Below are 22,963 nucleotides of genomic sequence, written 5' to 3' on the forward strand. Positions count from 1 at the left end.
AATGAGAACCGATATACTACAACAGTTCGAAACGGTTATTCTCGGAACCTCCTTTTCAATCTCTGTGAAAGAATATTCTCATTCGATTTTCTACCTGTCGCCAGAAGAGCTGTCGATTCAAGAACAAAAGACCAGATTTATTTTATTCGATGCCTATATCCTGCTGCAAATATTCCATATTGGAAGAACGATAACGGGAATTGTAGAAACTATTTTTGACAGCTATCCATCTACGCCAGCGGGTGAAATTATAATCCTAAATATCGTCGAGATTAGGATCAACTCGTTAAGATGAAACGTTATTGCATTCCATTGTTCATGTTATGAAAGGAGATTTGCAAGATTTGCTTGCATTTAGTCATTGTCTAGTATACTAGTCTTATCTCATCTAAAAAAGAATTCAAGTCACTTGGTGCAGTTTTTAAAAAGTTATTGCGTTTCAAATGGTGTGCGAAGATTTTTTTGACTGACTGTATTTAGCTTTGAGTCTGTTACTTTTTTATTTTATAGTATTTGTACTAATGGGTAGAATTAGAAAACATTCTGAAAATTATCGGTATCAGGGTTTCATATTTATATTAACTCATTAAGATACAACGCTATTGATTTTGATTCCTCATGTCACAATTATAAAAGGAAATTTCGAAGATTTGCTCCCTGCAGTAAACTTTTATATATCTAAAATTGTATAGTAATTTTATATTTCACAAAAATAGTATGTAAGTAATAACATGTAATTTCATTTTCCAATAATTGAAGATTCCAAAGGTATTTTGAAAAGATTCACAGTGAGACACTATTTTCAGCAATATTGTCTTTTAATTTTGTTCGAGTGAAATTACTTTTGTCTAAACTGGAAATTTCTTTTATTATTCGTATATATAATATAATATATAATAATAATATATAATAATATTATATAATATATATATATATATATAATATAAATATAATATAATAATAATATATAATATAAATATAATATAATAATAATGTATAATAATAATAATAATAATATATATAATATATATTATAGTATTCAAATACAATATTATTCAATACATTAGAACCTTGATTGTCCTAACTAATCACGAGGACATGAACATTCGGATAATAGAACGGTCACTTACTAATAATTATCATAATGTTGCAAATGCATCGCCTTAAAGTAAACTGTTCATATGTGAAACGGGGTTAGCTAATCGCGAAATCAGCTATCAGAGATTCAAATCATCGAAGTTCTATTGTACAAACATAATATGAAGCCCTTATCTTGATAATAGTCGAGATATCCGACAATTTGGTCCATTAGTACAAGAGAGGCAATAATTTAAAGCTGAAGGTACAGAGCTCGTTCCGCGAACAAGCTATGTAGAGGTGCGCGCTAAAAGTGTTTAATTTTATTAAAACGTATAATTGTCTACTTTTCTCTGATTAAGGAGAGACCGTGATTTGCCCATGCTTTCAGAGCCGTTTTCGAACGCTGTCTCTCAGGAAACGGAATGAGACTGTTATCCCATTGTATTAATACAGCCTATTATTTCTATAATAAATATTGCTGCTGCAATCTCGGTTAATGGATTCGACGGGTTCCCGCCACTGTTTACTTTTAATTCTCGTTTAGAGCATAAATGGTTCATAAAATCTGACGAATGTCTGTTCTGAGTAACAGATAACTACGAGCGTTACCATTGTTCATACGTATTCATGAAAATTAACATCTTTATTGTGTTTTTAACGCAAGCAAACATTTATTGAATTATCAATACTCGTTGTTGTTCCGATTTATAAGGTTGTTTCTTTGAAAGGAAAAAGAAGAGCAAAATATATAATAAAACAGAAATAGGCTTTAAACAGTAAACAGTAGCGGGAAGGAAAAAAAGTTGCGTCAAAAAGTGTTCGAGCTACAAAAAAAGATTAAAATTAAAGAAATGTAAATTTAGAGTTTAGGTAAAATATATGTTATTATTATATTTTTTTTTTTCTCTCTCTTTCTCTCTCTCTCTCTTTCTCTCTCTCTCTCTCTCTTTCTCTCTCTCTCTCTCTCTCTCTCTCTATATATATATATAATTCTCTTTTCCATTCTTTTAAATTTGTTTAGCATATCTCTTATTAACAAATTTAAAAGAATGGAAAAGAGACTTAATTATTCACTTAAACCATTTCTATATAAATTAAAATAATAAAAAACATATCTTACACTCAACAGACGATTGATGTCGGTGCTTATAATTAAAAAAATATATATTAATTTACTGTTTCCGTAGGATAAACGCCCGTTCCAAATTAGAGACATTGAATATGGAACACGAGGACATGATACGAAAACGGTGTTCCGTAATAGGTACATGCTCGTACTTCGCCATTTCGCTGATATTATTTCTTATTCGTATTAAATAAATATTGCGTTATCTGGAAACACCGACCTATCGAACGGATAGTATAAATATCGAATAACAACACTTTTAATTGTAATAAATTCAATGATAATCGTACACTTTTTGAAGAGTGTTCCCTAAAATAGGTACGAAGAGATTCACGATCCACCAGGCATTGACGACGAAAATTTCGGTTCTACCGTGCAGAAAAACTACTGTACACACCGAAGATCCAATAAACAAACGGGGAATCTAAACATTCGGGTTTATTAATTACTCGGCGAATCGGTGTTCTTGCAACGACGCGGGCGCGCGCGCGTGAAAACAGAATGAAATATTGCAATAACTCGCGGAACACCGACAAGAAATATTGCCGGCGGGTTTCGCGCTTCGTCGCCCGGACGATCTGAGCTCTCGCCCCATCATTTCGTTTTCAATAGCAGAGCGGAGATGGAGCTGTGTGCGGCGACATGCACCAAAAAAAAGAAAAAAAAACGAGAGAGAGAGAGAGAACCAGGTGAATGATGTGCGTGGACATGTTTTACTCGTAAACGTTCCGCGAGCTGCGATTACTAGCACACAGCGCACACGGTAGCCGGGACAGGGGCCGGGCTCCGCGTTCGAATTTTCCAATATTTACACGTCAGAATATTCAATATTTTCCGATGGCGTGGCATGCCGCGAGAAAATTTGAATAACCCAATATGCCTGTTTCGTTGACGTCGCGGTATAGTTGTCGGGTATACTTCGGGCGTCACGCTCCCGCTGATTCTTTCGGAGCGCGCGCGGAAATACCTGTGGCAACAATTCTTTGATGTCCGAGCGGAGAGAGCGGCGCTTGTTCGCCCGCTCGGATAGACATATATATCGTCGGGCACGAAATTAGCAATTTGGAAGAAGAATAGGACGTAACTGGGGCGGTGCCATTTGCGAGAACGCGCTTCATATAACGCTCGCGCAACCAGACGTTCGAAAAGCATTTGGGACTCATTTTATATTCGTTTGCAAACGGTTGCTACGATTTTCTCGGCCAACCCCCGTCCCCCTATCTCGCGATAATGCTGATGTACAGTGCGGTATAAACTCGGTCATGGCGAGCTCTTCTGTTTGTCGCTTTATGGTATTCGCGGAACTGTGAATTCCTTGGCGGAGCTGCGATGGGCGCGTCGGAGCGCGCTCGAAGGTAAAACAGCGTGATTCTAAACACTGGTTGTTGTCTCTTAGGCGTGCTGCGATATGAAGCTGGAATCGTGATGAAGAGCTCGAACACGGCTGATTGTTTGTGCTACTTATTTCGTTCAAATTGCCACGGAGTTCTAGCATAATGTTCTAACGTATGTTCGTATTTCGCTTCTGTCGGATTGCAACGAGACATTGTTGATTTAGCTCGTTAATGATATACTGGTAGTCAAGTGTCATATGGACCGTTTATTTTGAAAGTGTTGTTTCATCCTTAGTTTTGTTAAATATATATACATACACGGTTATTTGTACTTTGTCTCTACGTTTTTATTTCTTTTATTTCTTTACATTTTTTTTCTTTATTTTTATTTTCTCGAAGTCGTCCAGCTTTTTCTGTCGGCACTAGCACTCGCGAAAGCTACACTTCATACAATTTTCAATATTAACATTCGTTTATAACAGTTCTATAACAGTCAGTTTGATGCGTACCAAATTGTTTAATTTACGATGATCGAAGTTACAGAGATACATTTACGTGCAATTTATTCACTTTTATTTCATTACATGTTGTGTATTATAATTAAAATTGCTGAAAGTCTGAATAAATACATGCCTGTTATTTTTATGAATTAACATATGTAAAATAGCTGCTGCTAGTGCTCCGTATATCGAGTGTTAATGTTTTTTTTTATGTTAATGTATTCTTGCTAATTTCATCGCACTTTTATCATTTGGACCGTTTATTTTGAAAGTGGTGTAAGTCCTTTTTTTTAAAAAATGAGATATGACGTAATTTATGCTTTATTTAGTGTAAACTTTTTGTTTATAACTAGTTAGTAGTTAATATCTTAAAAAATGCCAATGCTTTGTTCAATTTAAAATTGACCGGTAAAAGAAATTGCGTAACCATTGATTATGAAAGTGGCGTAAGTCCAATTTCCATAGACAGGTGGCGGGGTTAGTGGCCACCGGTGGCTTCACAATTGCTTTATTTGCTATTTATATTGTTTTATTTTCGTGCCAAAAGTTACTTTTTTATGTTACTTATTTTATTTTCCTCCAACAATGCATAATTTCATATTCACGTCAGATAGTGATATAGGTAAGAAGAAATAGTAAATCAATGTTATTTTATGACAATATTATTCTATGACAATTGAAAATAGTTATTTTATTTTATTTTAAATGAATTTACACGGAAATAAGGCCCATGAATATAAACAAAAGAATAATCTTAGAATCGGAGGATGAAGATAATTCTACTATGAAAAATAAATTAATGAAGCGTAAAAAGAGAAGAAGAATTATAGAGATAGAATTTTCATCAGATGAGGATATTGTTACTGAGAACTTGGATTCTGTAAAAGAAAATAAAGGAAAATATACGCAACGAATAAACAAAATTAAGCGAAATGCCGGACAAGAGTACTTTACAAAAAAAGGAAAATTCATTCCAGGAAAAAAAGAAAGTGATATTTGTTATTTCAAAATTGAAATTAAATGATATTTACAATTGACTAATTATAAAAGTGGTGTAAGTCCATTTGCAGCCTGGAAATTGTATATTATTTTAGTTAAATTCGCCTAAAAGAAATTTATATAATCAAATTACATATTGATAAATTAGTACAAACATTCCCAGACTTTACATAATTAACCTATATTTTTTAATTGTCAGATCTGCTAACGTTCAATTTTCTCGAAGCGAAAGAAAGTGGACTTGCACCACTTTCAAAATAAACGGTCCATATGTCATTTTAGAGGCTAGATTTCAATGGTGATTTACACGAAACTATTTTCGAACCGGCAGCAAAAAAGTATTCGTCTTAGAAAGTTATAGAGGGGATTATAATTATCGTAAATTATTGTAAGAAATATTTTTTTAGACGCATCCGATGCGTGTTTACATTTCGAAGAAGCGTTGCATAACAAAAATGTTCCTTGTTCCTTAAGAAATTTGAAAAAATTGTAGTTGATAACGTTTGCACAATACTCTTACGAAAATAATTCCAAAGGTCTACCCTTTAAATTGATACTTGATTGTTCCAGGTGGTCGATGTGTTAGCGATCTTATCTAACGAACCAATATTTTTCGGTTCAATTTTCTGTCTCTTTTAGATCATTAACAACACAGAAAGTTCAGCCAGCATTGCTGCAAACTAAATAATAAGCTATTTTCAAGAAATTATGAAACCTTGAAGAATTATATAGCATACATAGATATGTATTATAAAATTCGATTAATAACATATAACAAAAGAATATTTGGATTTTCAGACTCGAATTTTACCTCCCTAGAATAGTCCCTTTTAACAATACGTATAAAAATTATTTCTTTCATGTTAAAATATAATAAAAATTTGATATACAGTCGATTTAATCTACACATGTTAGTAACATTCATATTGGTAAATGTAATGTAACATGAGAAACAAACTAGGAGAATTTGTCGTTTGATAATTTTAGCAAAATTAAATTTTTATTCGATGTTCGCCTGTAAAATACAAAAGAAGCAAGATCACGTATGTAATTTCGTACGTGTGTTCAGTTTTGCTCTTAACTGCAGTACCACTAAAGTTTCCATTCCAACAATATGTATGTATCTGAATTCATAGAAATTTTGATTTTCAGCTTCAAAAATTGCAATCAAAGACAAAATTGCTTTAACCACGAAGTGACTTATAATACTAAAAATAAAGCTGACATTTCGTTAACTGGTGCAATTGTTTGGCCGGTCTGCTTTTATGATTTCCGGCGAGCTATCAGTACCGTATTTATGAGGCGGTTAAAATTCTGAATTCGGAGACTATTCAGAACAGTTCAATAATAAATGCTCGAATTACTCGAAATAGAAGATCGTGGCGAAATGGGGTGGAAGCTGGCTGCAATTAACCAGCAAAATCAAGGATCGCTGAGAAAGTGTAATACGCGTAAACGATAAAAATCAGAGCATTGGCGACGTCTGTATAAAAATTGAAGTAATTTTCGTCAGGTATCGCAGTAGCCGATGCAAAAAGATAGCTGATAAACAGCGTGGTCGACAATGTTAAACACGCAAATGAATAAACCGAGTAGATTAATTTGGCCGGAGCGTTGAATGCAATGCGATTTTATATGTATAATATCGATATCGCCGCGTTAATACTTTCACCCATTCATTTCGGTTTATCGCTTAATAAAGTAAATACGCTCGCGATGCCATCAACAAAGTTACAACGCGAAAATTGCGAACGCCTATCGACATTTACTCGATCGTGTTCCAATCGAATCGGCGGGTATTAAATATCTCCCTGACCTCCAATAAAAATTTCTACTTTGATAACTTCGGTGATTTCGTCGATGTGCCGAGCGATCAGATGTGTTGAACGTTCCGGGTACAAAACAGTTTCCGCAGTTCTTCCAGGCTTCCGTTTCTTTGTAACGCCGAATCATCTGGCGTCGACTGTGTTTGTTTTATCTAGGACATCAGCATATGTTACAGAGATAATAATAAATGATACCTGAGACAGCTGAAAATCAAACAACATCGTGCTATCACAAAGGGAATATAAAGGGATCGAATTCCTGTGCTCGGAGGTGTACGGACGCGATGATAGCCTGTCGGTTTTACGAACTCCTGAAGTGGTTACTCCTGATGGGGCATTTGAAACGTGACAGCTGAATAACTCGTTTGTTCTTGACAATAGAAAAAGAAGTGTTGGGCAAAAGTTGTTTGATTTCGAGGAATACATTATATGATGCTAATACTTTTTTTATAGTTGGGGGCGTAGAGGACGTATGAAGGTCAAGCTTGTTTCTTTAAATGGGATGACCTATTTTTTTATTCATGATCTAATAAAGCCTTTTGAGACGAATAGAATGACACATAGATAAAGATCATTCAAGGACACAACATATGAACTAACAAGAGAATTAAAAAATGATGCTTTTTAATTCTTGACTTATATGCATGCTGAAAATTTCATCCAATCTTAGTATGAGTAATAAACAATTGAAGGTTGCAAAAGTCGCAGTTTTGCGCCGATCTTTTAATTTTTAGCATTTTTCAATTCTTTTATCATGCCAACAAATTTCAATTTTTGAAAATAATTTTTTACCCATTTTCTAGTAAACTAATCCCTATGATATCCCCAAGAAATTTAAATCGCTTAGCCCAGTTATAAAAAAGTTATTCCGATTTAAAAGGTGAGCGAATACTTTTTTTTACCCACTTTGTGTATTTTCCTTTACGCGAATATACATTAAAAGTACCTATTTATTTCTCATTTTTTGTGTTTGTTGTACATATTTATTATTATTCTTTACTTGTTGGCTCGTGTAAATAAGAACGTAAAACGTTGCGGAAAAATGAGTGGATAAGTAAAAACAGTACGACGATTTCTGATACTTTGATATACACATTAGCGCAGAATTGTTACTTAATTTTCGCTGATGTATTATATACAAATACAAAATACATGTACAACTATAATGTATACATATATTGAACATTAATACGTAATATGTATATTCACGTACGTAGAAAGAAATATAACAAGAAGAATCATTTTGCTCGGGTAGAATCATATTTTAGACCACTGTGCAACGTGTTCATCGAAATACTTATTTGCAAGTGCCTGAAACACGTGTTAGTATAAATTAACATTTTGGAATATAAAAATCTAATTAATTCATCACGCGTATTTACATAAAATTGTTAAAGCTCCGTTACATTTTTCGTTTTGAATTAGGTACGCGTTGGACAACTAAAAGATCATTTAGTAAATTACAAACCATTGAGGTTTTTATGCATTTGTATTATTTAATACAGTTGATCCTCGATTACTCGGTTCTCCAACATAAGATTCGTTTTTTATTTAACTACTTTTTATATATATTTGTAATCAGCTCAATCAAAGGCTAATCGTATGCAAAACGATTTATTCTACAAATTAATAGAGACGGCATCCGAGACCTTAAGTAATTAATTCCATTATCTGAACATTTATATCACTCTGTTTAGCCCGGATAATCGAGGCTCCACTATATTCATCTCTTTTACGACAAATATGACACGAGGATTTAGGTACGTCAATGTATTAATAACAATGACACCACGAAGCTCTGCAGTTTCCAATCTGGGATCTCTAATAAATTTTCTTGAGACTTTAATCTAAATATTTACAGTTGGATACTCCAATAACGTATTTCTGTTCTATTTGATAAAACACAGTTGTATAAGCATTGGCATTTAAATAAGAATGACATTTTTTAATAGGTATTATTGATTAATGTCGCGTTTCATTAAGGAATAATACAATCGAACATTCTGATCTTATAACCTTGGATTATACACTCAAACATGTTTTGATTAATAGTATAGTGTATGAGTATATAGTACATGAGTAATAGTATAATCTCAATGCGATACTTAATGGTACTTCGAGTTAACTGTTTTAATGTTCTTCTTAACATTTATTGAAATCTTAAAAATGCTTCAATATAAAATGATCAAATACATTTACATATTCAAGAGCCTATTAAAATGAAAATCCTGCAAATTTTTAACGACCTAATTTCTCTACTTTCTGTAAAACACTGTCAAAAATATTCCACATGGAATTATGAGCATGAGTTAATCTTTTTCCTATTTCAGGGGGGTTTCTATTTTTTGTATATTCATTTTAATATGTTCTTGAATATGTAAATGTATTTAATCATTTTATATCGAAGCACTTTTTAGATTTGTATATAATTTTTTGTTAAAAAAAGAACTTCAAAACAGTTAAAACTCTATTTGATCAGAATATCGTTAAGTAGCGCACTGAGATTATACTAAAAAGCCTTAACAATTAATCAAAACATGTTTAAGTGTATAAACCAAGGTTTCTTGACAAAAAGTCCATTGGAATGTACACCAGAAAGTGAAAAAAAGGTAGAAGCCCCCAAGGAAAAGTACAGCCTGCGTATGTTTAAAAATATGTTCAAAACCGGCTGCAATATATTTTTGTGCATCGGACGTCGTCCTATACGATCCAAATGGATCGAAGCAATAATAAATGTAGCAATTTGTAACACTGCAGATCGGATCTCTTCCTTTGAAACTGCGCCATTCTCCTATGCGTCGACTAGACAATGAACGTGTCCAAATTGACACACTGAACCGAAGTCATGCCCCCACTCGATAAAACCGTATCGCCCCAAACAAAGCACAGCGACCAAACGCCTGTCAAATGCGTCGCTGAATGCGCATACATTATGATGGATCGCTTAAAGCAATTCTGTATTAAATACTATAACAGGACTAATTTTCCGTTAAACAGGATAGATGCGTCTATCTCGAATGAGGAGACGGTCGCCGGCCAATTAGTAATTAATGAAACCCCCATAGGCGGGCCTGATTATAATAGATACGTTAATTTCGATTTCCATAAATTACCGGCGTGGTCCGGCGAACTTGTAGTCCGGGTTTACACTAAATTACCTGTGTTATGCTTATAATTTCACCGAGGTTAGGCAGCCCGAAATTCCGCGCATCGACCGCTTCTCACCCCGAATAAGTATAAATATTTGTGGTGGCCGTTGTGCAGCCCGCCGAGTACGAAAATTTCCGCGTGCAGGAACACCGACAGCTGCTCGATCATTCCCGATTGCCGTGAACTCCGCGGCAATATTCGTTCTTTCGTTGATTATCGGCGCGCTCGATTACACCGCACGCGAGCCAGGAAAGATAGCAGATAGAATCGAACGCGGTGGGGGATGAGGGATCGTCCCGAGGCCACCGCAAACTATTCTTCGGCGCGGCAACTTTCCCGGGTTAGTTTTCACGAAGTGCCCGAAGTCCGTGGAAGGCTCGTGGTATCCTGTGAAATTAAAGAAGAGGAAAATAAGACAGGCTAAAGAACGATGCGCGGACCAGAACAGAAAGGGAGAGAACGACGACCGTGTACAGGGCGTACGAGAAATCGTGGTACAATAGGGATGATCCCTTCTTCTGGGTAAATGGGTTGTAAACGTGTTGGGTTGGCAACTAAGTAATTGCCGATTTCAGTTATAGATGTCTCTCACTCCCATTTTTATGATATCCGTAAATGTTATATTATAAAATTATTATTATTATTATTATTATGTTATTTTTTATTATCCGTGAATGTTAGCAACTGGACAAATTGAATGCAGCGGTCAAGGAAAAGCGACCAGAATTGGTCGATCGTAAAGGTGTCATTTTCCAGCAGGACAATGCTAGGCCGCACACGTCTTTGTCCACTCGGCAAAAATTGATGGATATTGCTTGGGAATTGATGTTACACCCACCATATAGCCCTGATTTCGCGTCATCGGATTACCACTTATTTCGATTCCTGGACAACTCCCTTCGTGGTGAAACTTTTTATGATGATGACGCTGTAAAATCTCGCTTAACTCAGTTTTTGGCCGAAAAGGATCAGACTTTCTACGAGCGTGGAATTTTCGAGTTGTCAGAGAGATGGCAAAAGGTCATCGAACAAAATGGAAAATACATTACAGATTAAAATTGATTCCAAGTAAAAAAAATTTTTTATTTCATTGAACAAATCGGCAATTACTTAGTTATTAATTACTTAGTAGCCAACCCAATAGAATGGAAATGGTTTACGGAAGGCTTCGTGTTTTCGAGAACAACGGCATTGAAAATTCATTTCAGATAAATAACTGTTCCTTGCTGCCCTATGTTAAGTCAGACTTTGACCAGGTGCTAATAGTTAATTGGACGAGTGGAATCTTTCTGTCGATGAATCAATACAGACGATTTCTTCGTAAATGAACGATAGATAGCACCATTTATATTCACCACGGAATGATTGAACAAAATTAATTGGAGAGAATTGTTTCTCCTAAAAGGACGTTCACATTTTTATTTTCTCCCCCCTCTGATTAGTTAATTTGCATGACCATGTTATAATAAAAATGGTGTTTTGAATTATTACTGGCATTGTTCATCTTTTGCAGCTAATTAGCTACAAAATCCTTATTTATCTCAATTTTATGGTTAATAGACTTAGCACAAGGAAATTCACAGCAACCCGAAATTTGGCATTCTAGGGAGAATTTACTGTACATGGAAACGATGCTCGCAACATTTTTGGCACGGTACGCGAATTCGTGTTGTAGGAAATAGAAACTTCGTTAGTCAAGCTTATATTATTATTACACTGCGGATTTTTATGCGAAAGAAACATTGCGTCAATTTTGCAGAACAGGGATTAACTAAAGATGTACTTCTTCTTTCAACAGTTCGAATAAATTGAAAACAGTGTAACAACGTCCCTAAATACTTTCGATCTCTTCATTGCTCTATCAATCGCGTTAAGATCTCAATAATTCAGCATCATTTGAGCGTTTAAAAAAGCGAAGACTGGAAACACATACTCATACCACGTCCATCTAAAACCTTAGCGAAAAACAGTTGCAGCAAATTCCAGTGAACGAACAAGTCATATTATCGAAACTAATAAGCGCAGCAGGCAATTCATACCGTGTTATGTGACTCATCAGAAATAAAGATGACCCTCGTCATCTTTCACCCGCGCGCGTGTAACCAATAGAACTTCGAAGTCGATTGTCTCGAAAATGAAGTCTGCCGTAGAAGTATCGATCCCGGTCTCCCGACTTACATTCGCGCAAGGACTCGTCTCGCTTTGTGCCACGTTTCTTCGGTACACCCTGTATGGCCAACGCGGCGTCCGCCACTGACGTAAACGAAAATAAAGGGACGTCACCGAGTTTCTCCCAGGCCTTCCAGTTCCTTAGGATGCAACCGGGGAAAAAGGATCGAGAGAAATCTAAGGGGACAGGGACAAGGAAAGCTGGCGGAACGCGCTCCCCGGCAGGGCGACGGGGGAGGAAATTCAAAAACACAGAGAGATTTCAACCATTGTTTATTTGTACGGGCTTCCAACCGCGAACGCGCCCGCTGCGCCGCGAGATTACAGTGACGAGCAATTATATCGTCACCGCGGAACGAATCATTTGCAAACCGAAGTCTATTCCGGGCTGGCTTCGGTGTGCGTCGGTATGTATGGACTGACTGAATAATTGCTCCGACGGCGGCTACGTACCGGCGTGTGTACCTTCCGAGGGAAAAGGAGAAAGGAGAGAGAGGCGGCTGTCTATCTTATGGCCGCGTGTGAATAAACACGAGGCAGGTATTATGTGTATGAATACCTAACGCGGCACCGTCTACGAATATTCTAACGGTTCTGGATATTGGGTTTGCGCGAACAATACGTCGGGATCGCGGCTCTTGGCGCGCGCGCGCGCGCGAATCCGCTGGAAGCGCGCTTTTCGCAAAGAGTGTAACGCCGGACGATGCTGAAATTGATTAAAAGGGTCCTTTTGTGCGGCCGTGCGCCTAAATGTAGCGAGTTTGGGATTTCATTCGCGTGCCTGGAAGATATTGACCGTATTTTTGTTTTCGTCGAATCGTTCGTGGTCGTTTCAAATATTGAGTCGCGGAATACCTTTGATGGAGAAGATCACATTTTCCCATTGGTCGTGAAAACAACGAAATATCGTTGAAATACGCGCGCCGAATAAAAATGGTCGTTTTTTAACCACTTAGCTGCGTCGATCTAGTTTGATGATTTATCTTGTACGCGGTTTTATCGATCACACTTGGTGCAATTTCTTTCGGCACGTTGTTCTCAGAATTATTCTAAAATGTGCGAAATTTATGAATATGTTTCAGAAGCATTTCGATCTAAATCGTGGGAGATTTCCTTGTGACGTGTATACACGTTGTCCACAGCTAAGAAGTTAACAATTTTTTATCTTCACATTCTTACGATGTATTTGCAGCATTTTCCTCGCAAATGAAGTCGCCGTTGTTTGGAAGAATAAAGTCTTCCATTTTAATGCGCTTTTAATAACTGGTCTACGATTTTTCGTTATGAAAAAGTTGCGATAAAGTAAAATGTTAATTATGATATACAATCGAAATATTACCCATTTTTAACACTAAACCTATTGAACGCTAAATGCGACTGACTTGTGTTGTTTTATAAGAATTACAAGACTGAATTTATTTAGACATGTTACCATGTTTATAATAATGTATGCTCGAATTAAGAAATTTATTCGATCATTTCCTACGAAAATGGCTCTAGAATACCAAAAATGTTTAAATAAAAAATGTGGAACCGGCCATTTTGACCGCCATGGTAGGTTTAGTGTTAAATATATTACGAATTTTCAACATTTTTATCATAATATATACACTTGGATTAAGATGTTGATTTAATATAATTTCCTATGAAACAGTCTTTAGAATTTTGATAACACTTTAAAATAAAAAAATATTAAACTGCTCATTTTTATCGGCTCGATAAGGTTAGCCTTAAGTTGACTTGAAGATAGCACGTTTCGAGTGCTCAACAAATATAAATTAACCATGCTCGATTTTCCTCAATTGTTTCTACAGATTTATTGAAATTCCGTGTCAATGATCCGATGGGAACATAAGGGAAATTTTCTGTGAAACGATTGTTCAAACTAGACTTCTGGGTTACCGTTATGGCACAGCTCGCGATTCGGATGCTTGCGGTCGATCCTTTAGTCGCGACAGCCAAATGTGCATCGATAACTCAGAAAGTTAGAACTCGAAGTACACTTAGACATTTTTCTCTCCCTTTTGTGTTTCCATACTGCATCGCGCACGCCAAAAGCTTTCTTTTCTCGCACGATTTTGTACGAGTCACGGCACTTACTCGCCCCACCTAAACATTGTCTCATTTCTTATTGCAACAATTTGCAGATTTTATGAATCTACGAAAAGAATTAGTGGATGCATTTTTAATGAAACGAAAGAGGTAAATGAATGATTATCGTTACCTTGCTTTCAACCTACTGTAATTATTAAACAAAGAAAAAGATTCCTATGTATTCTTGCAACAAATGTAGAACTACTTATTATTATATTATTATTGTTATTCTACTTATCACTAGAATACTGACTAGTCTACTTATTACTAGACTGCGGATTTTTCTGCATTTACGTGTATGTTAAAATAATTGTGGAATACCCTCTGTATATGAAAAATCTACATACGCCATAAATGTGAAAAATTGATAAAGGATCATTGCTGTGCTTTCAACAACAAAAAATACACTCTCATTTTCCTTCAATTCCTTCCATAAAGTCGATTACATAAACGAATGCTTTCCCAGGCTGGCTGTAATTCCTCAAAGATTAATGATAAAATCATGTTTGGTACGAATACAAATAATAATTCCTATAACAAATAGAAAAAGTAATTCCTATGACATACACGGATATATTCTTTTCCATCGTACTCGGCTATGGGATCAGTTCTCCCTAAACCCCTTAACGAGGCGCGATACTATGCCAAATATTTTAAGACGTCGTTTGTTGCTTCACGTTTGAGATCGTAAACCTAGTTCTCATTAACTCGTTGCCATAATTTGATGAAGAAGAAGAACTTGTTAAGCATGGATATTGTTCCGTTCTTTTAAGTCGAAATAAAATTCCGTTCTCTTGTCGTCGATATTTAAGCTTTTAACTACAGTGAATTCTCCCCAATTGTGTCCCCAAAATTGTCCAACTTTGTTTAAAAGCTGAGAGACAATTGCAGAGAATTTTCTGTACCGATTCTCTTCGCGGCGTGCTTTTTATTGAACTTAATCTCGTCAAAGTTTAAATAAAGAAACCACATTTTCCGTGTTATACATATTTCACAAATCATCTAAAAATTGCTGAAGTATCTGGACCACAGCATTTGAAGCATACAAATCGGCGTATAGTAAATTGTCCCTAATTGTCTCTAAGCTTGGAAACAAAAATGGACAATTTGGGGAAAAAGTGATACGATTATTCGAGCCTTGCGGCTCGTTTGTAATAATTGCCCATTGTCAACAACTATGCTCCTCTTCCTCTTCCAGCTAATAAACAAAATTCGTCCATTTTTGTTTATTAGTTGACGGACAATTGGTGAAAATATTTGCTGTAAATGCAGGCACACAATAAATATAAATTGTCTTTTCTCTTCTTCAAAATTGTTACGATCGAAAAACGATTCTAATCATTGCGACTACGAAGAAAATGGTACGGCAAGGGATGAAAACAGCCAGACTTCCCCTGCGCGGCAGACGAATCAACCGGGCGCGTCTCGGCCCGTATAAAAATGTCCCGCATGTAGATGGATGAAATACATATCGCTCGCGTATCCTTTATCATGCTCGAGAGATCTGCATTCTCATTTCACGCAGACAATCTGCATGTCCTTGCTTTCCCCATCCATATCCTGTTCCTCCTTTCCCGGGTCTCGCGCCTCCTTCCTGGCGGACTGCACCTTTGGTAGCGTCTTCTCTGAGGAGCGCATTCACTTCGCGTCTTTCTCCCCTAAGCTGTACCGTAGGACCTCGCTTTCGAAACTTTCGAAGACATCCCTTTCCTGCACTTACAGAGAGAGAGTTGCTAGGCGTGAAGGTGTGTCCGGGACACGTCGCGGCGGTTCGTACAGGGTGTTGAGAAAGTAATGGGCGCTCGTGTTATGCGCGCGGTTCTTCAAAACGTCAAGTTGTCTCGCACAAAGTGGTCGATATTTAGCGACGGCTACGAATGAACAGTTTGTCATCGTTCCTGCTTCCTCGGTTATTGTAAACTTGTTCGCCGAATTTCGCTGGATCGTGGGTGTGCCGCGTCGCTCCTTTGCAACAATATCAACCGTTGGCATAATATTGTTTGGTAAATAAAAGATGTTTGTTCAACGAGCAACTGTTGCAACGGTGACTCGCGTATCCTAGCGTGGCGAACGTTACGCGACTGTAGTGCAGGTGCAATAAAGTGCAGGCACCTGAAAAATTGTGCATATACACGGTGAACTGCAACATTAACCTCTTGTTGCATTTCGAGGAGTCCGACTCACGATGGAGATTTCTAGCGATGGCACATTATAGCACAAATAACATAGCAATGTTATTTTGTTTTTTCAAGTCGAAATAAAATTATGTTCTCTTTCATGTTAGTATTTAAATATTCGAGTTAATATGGGCACGCTAATTTCGAAGGAAAAGAAAATTTACGTTTGTTTCTGTAAATTTTCTTTTCCTTCGAAATTAGCGTGTCCATATTAACTCGAATGTTTAAATATTAACGTGCAAGAGAACACAATTTTATTTCGACTTGAAAAAGCAAAATATCATTGCTATGTTATAAACATTCGAGTTAATATGGGCACGCTAATTTCGAAGGAAAAGAAAATTTACAGAAACAAACGTAAATTTTCTTTTCCTTCGAAATTAGCGTGCCCATATTAACTCGAATGTATAATGTGTAATATATAATTATAATGTATAATTACGTAATGTGTAATGTAATGTATAATTATAACTAGGCTGCGAATTTTATGCATTGAAAGTGGCCAAGTAAAATACTATGAATAATTATGAAAACGAAAATATTATGATATTGCTACCTTCTTCTCAATTTGTTAATATCTTTAAGTGAAGAAACACACTTTTATTTAATCTTGGTTCCACGCAAGTAAGTTAAAAAATGTTTGTTTTTGCGTGAAGATTACAACTGGGAACGTCAGAAATTAGATCAAATATCAATAATTATACTGGCATGGCAGCCGAAATGAGGCCGAATCTCACCGTCCAAAATTAGACTCTGTTTGATGTAACGATTGATACAGCATATTTGAAATTAAACACACGTGTCATAGATTCGAGTTCAGTTGTGATGTTTACGTGTTCTTTTCTGTATCGCCATTTATCGTGTTCTGTTGATTCTGTGGCGGCTACCTCCGGTCCTCGCCAGCAGATGGATACGTTTCCCGCAATTACCTGATCCGTTCCGGTTGGTATGTATAGGGTGTTCTTGAGTGAAAACGTCAAATTTCAGGTACAAATTTAGGACCCTAAAACGAACAAATTTGTTCTCTGGAAGTATACTTGCAAATGCTCTGTTCAAGAGATGTTTACTACCATAATTGTAGGACTTAGTAATTAGGACTTAGTAATTGAGGTCACTAATTTAGGTTATGTCAAGGTTATGTCAAGGTTATGTTAGGTTCATCCCGTAAATTACAAAAAATTGTTGTATTTATTTTAAAAATAATTATAAAAATAGTTGTAATTATTTTACATGTTATAGATATATATTACATCTATGAATAACAGATGAAATGGCCAGAACGAATAATTGCTGCTTAATTTGCAGTGCAAACAACAAATAGTAATTGTCAATCTTTAGCTATCTGTTACTAACTCTCGATAACTATAGAAGTAAATATCTATTGAGGGAAGCATTTGCGATTATACTTGCCGAGGAAAAATTTGTTTATATTGAAAGAAGCTAAAAATATGGATAAGTCAATTACAACTTATTAAAATTATTTAAGAAAGAAACAAGATTGCACTTGGTTCTTACGTCTTGCAATTGATGCACATCATTTTTATTTTGCACAAAGGTCCGTAATCTACTTATAATATAGCAAATTAATTATTTCTCGGCTCAGTAAAATCTCAGTTATCGGAACTAATGATCGTTCATCTGTTCTCTTTTGCGCTATCTTTTATGTATTTGTCGCATGAATACGATACTTGTTCAATAGTTTTCTGAATCTACATCTTTGTATTGTACCTATATTTACAACTTCTGTGATGTTTTTCGCTGGTTGAGAATGATACTTTGTGTTAGGATAGTTCGTAAGTAAGTAAGAAAAGACGGATCACACAGTGTTGGAAATTATTTCATATTGTACGTACTATTTTTCGAAACGAATCCATGCTGTTCTTGACAAACGAAACTCGTCACTCTTCAGTTGTTTCAATTTCTGTGTGATAGACAAAATGTACACGTTAGCGTCAGCTTAGTTTTGAAAGGATCCAAAGGCAAATAGCCTAAAGCTATTTTGCTGTCGGTCAATTCACGATGGAGTCATAGGTTCGCGTAGCTTCTTATGGCTGCAGTTCTTGTCGATGGACAAACCCCAGATGGTGGTTGGCGTTTCGAAGTTATGCGAATACTTTATGGGGCGTATTCGTTGACTCATATTTAGAGTCGCAGCTTGTCAGTAATACAAAGAATTTCAGAATCCATTAATCTCCGGAGAAAATACAATATTATTTGTTAAATAGAATTAGAACCGAAACCCATAACCGAAACTCAGAACCGAAAAATAACAGTTATAGTACCAATATAATAACCGTTCTGAAGAACCGGAACCGAAAACGATATTAGCCTAATTGATAATTAGCAGAACTAATTGACGCTCAGATTGTACACGAAAAAGGACAATTTTGGAAGAGAAGATGCGATTATTCGAGCCTTGCGGCTCGTTTTTATAGTTACCGATTATCAAGAACTATAAAAACGTATCTCTTCTTCCCAAATTGTTCTAATCCGAGCGCGAATTAAGGAGAACTTATTGTATACCTTTCGCAAATGAAATCAATGTGGATTGAACGAATAAAATCTTCCTTTTATAATATTATAAAAATTAACCCTAAGCCTATGAAAATTGTTTTACGATCTATTGTTACCGTTTAATCAGCTTTTAAATTAGAAGCGTACCATCAACGTTAGAATTCGCGTGAAAATCCGTCAAAGTTCGAAGCACCATAACTTCATGAAAAAAGATTGCAACACGGATGTATCTGAGCTTATTTTACAGAGCGAAACCTCCGTTTTCAATGCGCCCTAATTATCTCGTTTCAGACTATACGTTTGGTGAATAATAATTCGAACCCAAAAACACGGCATTAATTCCAATGATTCTGCACGCACAAAGCAGAAATGAACGCAATCGCGGCCGTCCTTTCTTTCGTTATCCATCTTCATTGGTGAAATAATTAATTAAATGCAACGTACATCGGTTACGGAGTTTAGCAAAACCGGAGTTGTCGGCCACCCCCGGACATCGTGCCGCTTATTACGACGTTAAAAAACAACGCGTAATTGCAAATTAATTTCTGCACTTTTATACGAACCACGATGTTGCGAACATTCAACCCGGGTTCGATGCACCGGGATGAAAAGTTGTTGGAACGAATCCCACTCGAGTCTCGCGGCAAAATATTTCCAGAAACAATTTAACCCTTAACGGTCGCCCGTTACTTTTTCGCCGGCCTGTACACAAATACACGCGTGTCCCGTGCACCATCTATAGACCGAACAAACACGGCCGGATGAAGTGGATGGTCGCGCGGGCGGGAAATCGGGCGGGAAACGCGCGGGGTTGGTACCCCGGTGGAAACGGAAAGGGTTGGGAATACAGAGGAAGAGGAGCGCGGTGTTTAAAACGGCGACGAGTGTATTACGGCTTTTAATTACGAAGCTTCTTCTTTTTCGTGTTCCTCGCGGCCGCGCGTTGTTTTTCTCTCCCGCTGTAAACGGGCACAGTTGGTAACCGAGAGCACATTGTCGCCTGCACTTGGACAATGAGTCATTGAGAGACAGCGCGGCGACGTCGCGGGGCGGGCCAGGGGAAGGGTTGAGGCCCGGGAAAGGAGATGTTCCAGGAGGAATGACTGAAAGAAAGGAGGACAGGGTAGAAAGCCCGAAGGCTCGCATAACGGACGTTTGCAAATGCGGCGGCCGTGTGCGGGATTTGTTTCGGTGGAAACGCTTTTCGGAGGCGCGCCAGCCGGGCACACTTTTAACGGAATGTCTTGGCCGCGATGGAGAAGGACAATGCGTGCCTGGTTGCGGGGACAGTATTCAAAGTAATATCGCGGGTTGTAATCGAAAGTGGTGAGGATTGAATAAAACGCGGGAGGAGGGGACGGGAGGGGTGCTGGTCGCGTTGCATTTTGTAATAGTCGCGTTTCGTGCGCGGTCTGAGCTATCTGGGTCGGGTAAATTGTTATTCCTTTTGATCCAGTCGCGGCCCATTGAAACCGCATTGGTAGTTCCTTGCGAGTAGGCAGTTGCCGGCTGCTGGGAACGGTTTTCAGGGTCTTCGTGTCGGTTAAGAGACCTCTTTCTTTCTTTCTTTCTTTCTTTCTTTTTTTTTCGCCGTCTTCGTTCGCCCGGCGCGCAGAGTCGCGATCATTTTCGAGACGAACGGTTATGAAACGCCGCCGTGTTGCATCCCCGATGCATTTCCACGTATATTCGAACAGAAAGTTCGGCACGGATTTGTCGGACACGATCATTCGTTTCGCCTCCGGACTCGTATATCGAATTCGCCGTTGTAAATTTTCAGTAAATTCGCGATGCGATTCCGTCCGGTTTCATCGGCGCTCTGTGAAAGTTGCGCACACAATCATCGTTCTGCCGTTGAAACGCGCCATTAAAATAAGGTTAATAGATTCGATGATCCCGTGGTAATTGGTGAATTTGGAATTAATCAATGCAATTTCATGCCGCGCCGGGGTTGACAATATTGCGCTTGTTGTTCCTAACAGTTCAATGCGGTTGATTGAATGCGACCGAAAAAAGAAACCGATGAAATTTCATCGAAGCGTCCAATGCTTTCGTGAATGGAGACTTTTTATTTTTATTCGAAGCGCGCTCGAATCTTTCAGAGATTTATTTGTTTTTCCGACATATATACATTTAGGAAAGGGCACATTGGATTTTATAATTTGGATGATCCCGTATGCTTTTAGATTTCATTTGCTTCGCATTAGATAATAATTTAATTTCCTTAATATTGTTACGGCGACTTGTCCAAATCAAGTCGCTGTAATGTGAAACTGCCCTGTTGTGAGCAACTCCTTAAAGAAAAATAGAAGAGAGGGGTTGCCACGGAGGTGTTTTATCAACGGACAATCGAAGAGTCGGGATCGGACCGTCGAGCGATCAACACCATCTAATTCAAAGATCTCTAACATAATTTAATTTAGTTGTATTATAGTTCGTGTTCTCTATTGTAAATAAAATGCCGCGACGCGGGAGAAGTGTAGTAATTCGTAACAATATAATAGTAATAATAAAATGATAATTAACAATAAAATAATAATAAATAATAACATATTAATCCTTAAGATAATAATTTCCTTTCATATCATTAATTCGTAATTCTTTTACTGGTATAGTTTTAGTGTATACAATTTTGATGGTTTTTTCTTATTTTTGTTCGTTCCTAATGTCTCAGTTTTGATATTCATATTATAATTATTAGCTTTACTATAATTACCGTATTTGCATTATTGTAGTTGAGGATAATATGATGTATATTACAAATACAGCATTAATTATTAATTGTAGTATCGGCGGTTTAGTTTTCATGGGAAGCCCCAGGATTGAGTTCAAATGGATCCATGATATACAAACATTTTGAACTAAAATTTTATCATCATCATCATCATCATCATCATCATTATTATTATTACTACTATTACCTTACCATACTTTTTTTCATTTCTAAGAAGAGTCGTATTAACCATATAATTGAACAATACAAGAGCATAAAAGATTCGTTAGCACTCTAACATAAACAAACGGCGGACGAGATCAGATGTTAAACGGTCAAAGCAGGCCTTGAGCTCTGGGTCCGAAAAAATCCCGTCGTCCGGTAGGAGGAGGACGTAAAGTTTTTGTAACAACATTTCTACAATATCGGAAAATATGAGAGATCACATTGGAAACGTATTTGCTAATATCATTTGATCCGGTTATAACGAAGGCCAGAGAATCGTCCATTAATCGGTTACATAAATGCATTGAAGTTAATGGACATCATTTTGAACACTCGATGAGACAAATTTTCCTTCACTATTTATTCTGCCATTATTATTTCCGTATTTACACCAATTGTCGTAGCTTTATGAATTTTTCGTCGTGACCACTGCATCATACAGTGATTATAAAAATATATCATTTTATGCATCATCATATTTAACCCTAGAAAGATAACCATATGACAACGTACGTAAAAGATAACCATACGCTTCAGAGGCGCATGCTTTTCTAAGGCGTCAATTTTATACTAACAATGGATATTTATTTAAGTTAATCTAGTCATTTTAAAGGTTTGGCATTATTGTAAAAATAAAATGCATTTATATTATATTTTTTTATATTTTAAGTAATTTTAAACTTAAATCACTAGACCTCTATGAAAAATTAACAAAAATCAACAGTCTTCGCAGGCGCCTCTGCGACGTAGGTTATCTTTCTCGGGTTAATAAAACTTCGATGACATTGAAATCTCAAAATATATCATTTTATTCATCATCATATTTAATAAAACTTCGATGACAATGAAATCTCAAAAGACATAACCTTGAACAAATTTGTCTGTCCATCATAACATTGCCACCACTGAACCTCTGACAAATTCGCTGTTCTAATTCAATACTGAGACACTTTTAAAAGTCGTGATTTGGAGATATTCTACTATTTCATACGAAAAATACATAGTGCCATCTGGATAATGCAATACTGGCATATCTTTAAATATATAAGGCAAAAG

At 36.7% G+C, this 22,963-nt stretch overlaps 1 protein-coding gene across 1 annotated transcript in view; it reads left to right on the plus strand.

Annotated features, from left to right (window-relative positions):
* The window catches only part of LOC117224883 (protein amalgam), a 270,190-nt gene that overhangs the window by 179,153 nt on the left and 68,074 nt on the right, over positions 1-22,963 (plus strand). The window lies entirely within an intron of this gene.

This window comes from Megalopta genalis, chromosome 13 (assembly GCF_051020955.1).
Source record: "Megalopta genalis isolate 19385.01 chromosome 13, iyMegGena1_principal, whole genome shotgun sequence".
Lineage (NCBI taxonomy): Eukaryota > Metazoa > Arthropoda > Insecta > Hymenoptera > Halictidae > Megalopta > Megalopta genalis.